At 34.8% G+C, this 4,516-nt stretch overlaps 1 non-coding gene across 1 annotated transcript; it reads left to right on the top strand.

Moving 5' to 3' along the window:
* The first annotated feature begins 228 nt into the window (after positions 1–228).
* Positions 229–332, top strand: LOC148568945 (small nucleolar RNA R71). Its single transcript, XR_015882505.1, has one exon. It is a non-coding gene; the product is annotated as a small nucleolar RNA R71 (small nucleolar RNA).
* Positions 333–4,516: the final 4,184 nt, after the last annotated feature.

The raw sequence follows: 4,516 nt of genomic DNA, 5'->3' as shown, positions 1-4,516 counted from the left end.
AGAGCATCAATTTCAAGAACTCCCTTCCTCTGAGGCGTCCCATTACTCACAGGATTCCTTTCAGAAGTGTACATGAACTGGTTATTTGCAACCATGTCAATGAGTTCCTGAGCTTCTGCAGGCTTTTTCTTTAGGTGAATAGATCCGCTTGCAAAATGGTCCAGTGACATCTTTGATAGCTCAGACAGACCATCATAGAATATATCCAGGATGGTCCATTTTGAAAGCATGTCAGAATGACACTTTTTGGTCAGTTGCTTATATCTCTCCCAGGCTTCATAGAGGGATTCACCTTCTTTCTGTTTGAAGGTTTGAACATCCACTCTAAGCTTGCTAAGCTTTTGAGGAGGAAAGAACTTGGCTAAGAAAGCCGTGACCAGCTTATCCCAAGAGTTTAGGCTATCTTTAGGTTGAGAGTCCAACCATATTCTAGCTCTGGCTCTTACAGCAAACGGGAAAAGCATAAGCCTGTAGACCTCGGAGTCAACCCCATTGGTCTTAACAGTATCATAGATTTGCAAGAATTCAGTTAAGAACTGAAAAGGATCTTCTGATGGAAGTCCATGAAACTTGCAGTTATGTTGCATCAGAGAAACTAGTTGAGGTTTAAGCTCAAAATTGTTTGCTCCAATGGCAGGGATTGAGATGCTTCTTCCATGTAAATTAGAATTCGGTGCAGTAAAGTCACCAAGCATCTTCCTTGTATTGTTATTATTTTCGGCCATGTCTCATTCTTTTTCGAAAATTTCTGTCAGATTTTCTCCAGAGAGTTGTGCTTTAGCTTCCCTTAGCTTTCTCTTCAGAGTCCTTTCAGGTTCAGGATCGGCTTCAACAAGAATGTTCTTATCTTTGTTCCTGCTCATATGAAAAAGAAGAAAACAGAGAAGAAGAGGAATCCTCTATGTCACAGTATAGAGATTCCTTTATGTGAGTAGAAGAAGAAAAGAAATTCGAACACAGAAAGAGGAAGAGGGTTCGAATTTTTAAGAAGAAGAGAAGTGTTAGTAGATAAATAAATAATTAGGAGGAGGTGGGAGAGAAGAATTTTTCGAAAATTAAATAAAATAAAAGAAATTTTTTTAATTAAAAAAATAAAGTAGTCACCAAAATTAAAAAAATAAAGTTAGAATTCAAAAATTTAAAAAGAAAAATTAAATTAAATTAAAATTTAAAACAAATTGTTAATTGAAAAGAAATTTTGAAAAAGAGGGGAGGGATTTTCAAAAACAAGAGAGAGAAAAGTAGTTAGGTGGTTTTGAATAAGATATGATTGAAATAGTAAACTTTTAAAATCAAACAAAAAGTTAAGTAGTTAATAAAAAAAAGATTTGAAAATCAAATTTTGAAAAGATAAGAGGTTAGAAAAGATTTTAAAATTGATTTTGAAAAAGATGTAATTGACATTTATTTTGAAAAAGATTTGAAAAAGAAATTTAAAAAGATTTGATTTTTGAAATTAAAGTTGATTACTTGACTAACAAGAAACTAAGAAGATATGATTCTAGAGTTTAAAGATTGAACCTTTCTTACTAGGCAAGTAACAAACTTAAAAATTTTGAATCAATCACATTAATTGTTAGCATTAATTTCGAAAATATGAAATAGAAATAAGAAAAAGATTTTGAAAATAAATTTTGAAAATTTCGAAATTATGAAAGAAAAAATGAAAAAGATTTGATTTTTGAAAAAGATTTGAAATAGATAGAATTTTTAAATTGAAAATTTGATTTGACTCATAAGAAACAATTAAATTTAAAAACTTTTGAAAAAGTCAAGTCAAATTTTCGAAAATTTATGAGAAAATAAGGGAAAGATATTTTTTTATTTTTGAATTTTTAATGAAGAAAGAGAAAAACAACCAAAAGACTCAAAACATGAAAATTATGAATCAAAACACATTATGCATGCAAGAACACTTTGAATGTCAAGATTAACGCCAAAAACACTTTGAATGTCAAGATGAACACCAAGAACTTATTTTTGAAAATTTTTAAGAAAAGAAAAAACATGCAAGACACCAAACTTAGAAATTTTCAATGCTTAGACACTAACAAATTGAAAATGCATATGAAAAACAAGAAAAGACACCAAACAAGAAAAATTTAAAGATCAAACAAAGAAATTCATCAAGAACAACTTGAAGATCATGAAGAACAAATGCATGAGTTTTCGAAACTTTTAAGAAAAATTAAAAATATGCAATTGATACCAAACTTAAAAATTGACACAAGACTCAAACAAGAAACATCAAATTTTTTTTGTTTTTATGATTTTATTAAATTTTTTTGTAATTTTTCGAAAATTAATTGGAAAAAAAATAAGGATTTCAAAATTTTTAATGAGAATTCCAAGAATCATGCAATGTTAGTCTAAAGCTCCGGTCCAGGAATTAGACATGGCTTACTAGCCAGCCAAGCTTTCAGTGAAAGCTCCGGTCCAAAACACTAGACATGGCCAATGGCCAGCCAAGCTTTAGCAGATCATTACATACAAAAGCTAAATTGCTGAGAAAGACAAAGAAGCTCTTCTGTAATGATAGTTGAAACCTCGGTCCAAAGGATTAGACATGGCTTTACAGCCAGCCAGACTTCAATAGATCATCATGAAACTCTAGAATTCATTCTTAAAAATTCTGAAGAACATAGAATAATTAAATTTTTTTTTTTGAAAATTTTCGAAAATAGAAATAAAAATAAAAATAAAAAGCTTAATTACCTAATCTGAGCAACAAGATGAACCGTCAGTTGTCCAAATTCGAACAATCCCCGGCGACGGCGCCAAAAACTTGGTGCACGAAATTGCGATCATCAACATTGGCGCCAAAGACTTGGTGCTCTCAAACGTGAATCACACTTTGTCACAACTTCGCACAACTAACCAGCAAGTCCACTGGGTCGTCCAAGTAATAAACCTTATGTGAGTAAGGGTCGATCCCACGGAGATTGTCGGCTTGAAGCAAGCTATGGTCACCTTGTAAATCTCAGTCAGGCGGATTCAGATGGTTATAGAGAATTGATAATTAAAACATAATTAAAATATAAACTAGGATAGAGATACTTATGTAATTCATTGGTGAGAATTTCAGATAAGCGTATAGAGATGCTTTCATTCCTCCTGAACCTCTGCTTTCCTGTTGTCTTCATCCAATCATTCCTACTCCCTTCCATGGCAAGCTTATGCAGGGCATCACCGTTGTCAATGGCACATCCCGTCCTCTCAGTGAAAATGGTCCAAAATGCGCTGTCACCGCACGGCTATTCATCTGTCGGTTCTCGATCATACTGGAATAGGATTCAGTCATCCTTTTGCGTCTGTCACTACGCCCAGCACTAGCGAGTTTGAAGCTCATCACAACCATCCATTCCCAGATCCTACTCCGAATACCACAGACAAGGTTTAGACTTTCTGGATCTCAAGAATGGCCGCCAATAATTCTAGCCTATACCACGAAGACTCTGATCTCATGGAATGAAAGGCTCGGTTGTCAGGCAAGACAACCATGCGTCATGAACCAGAAGGCTAAGAGATATGCACTTAAGCGATTGCAAGTAGAACGGAGGTGGTTGTCAGGCACGCGTTCATGGGTGAGAATGGTGATGAGTGTCACGGATCATCACCTTCCTCAGGTTAAAGAACAAGTGTATATCTTAGATAAGAAATAGGCTTTAGTTGAATAGAAAAACAATAGTACTTTGCATTAATTTATGAGGAACAGCAGAGCTCCACACCTTAATCTATGGTGTGTAGAAACTCTACCATTGAAAATACATAAGAACAAGGTCCAGGCATGGCCGAATGGCCAGCCTCCCCAAATGGCATATGAATTCTAAAATAAGGGAAAAAGACCCCTAGTACAATAGTAAAGAGTTCTATTTATCCTAAACTAGTTACTAGGGTTACAGAATTGAGTAAATGATGCAGAAAATCACTTCCGGGCCCACTTGGTGTGTGCTTGGGTTGAGCATTGAAGCTTTCACGTGGAGAGGTCTTTCTTGGAGTTAAAAGCTAGTTTATAACCTGTTTCTGGCGTTTAACTCCACTTTGCAACCTGTTTCTGGCGTTTGACCCCAGAATAGGGCAGAGAGTTGGCGTTGAACGCCAGTTTGCGTCATCTAAACTCGAGCAAAGTATGAACTATTACATATTGCGGGAAAGCCCTGGATGTCTACTTTCCAACGCAATTGAGAGCGCATCATTTGGAGTTCTGTAGCTCCAGAAAATCCACATTGAGTGCAGGAAGGTCAGAATCTAACAGCATCTGCAGTCCTTCTTCAACCTCTAAATCTGATTTTTGCTCAAGTCCCTCAATTTCTGCCAAAAAATACTTGAAATCACAGAAAAACACACAAACTCATAGTAAAGTCCAAAAATGTGAATTTTATTTAAAAACTAATAAAAATATACTAAAAACTAACTAAATCATACTAAAAACTATGTAAAAACAATACCAAAAAGCGTATAAATTATCCGCTCATCACAACACCAAACTTAAATTGTTGCCTGTCCCCAAGCAACT

Source organism: Arachis ipaensis, chromosome B4 (genome assembly GCF_059453495.1).
Source record: "Arachis ipaensis isolate K30076 ecotype BB chromosome B4, ASM5945349v1, whole genome shotgun sequence".
Lineage (NCBI taxonomy): Eukaryota > Viridiplantae > Streptophyta > Magnoliopsida > Fabales > Fabaceae > Arachis > Arachis ipaensis.
This window is presented reverse-complemented; position numbering and strand designations above follow the sequence as displayed.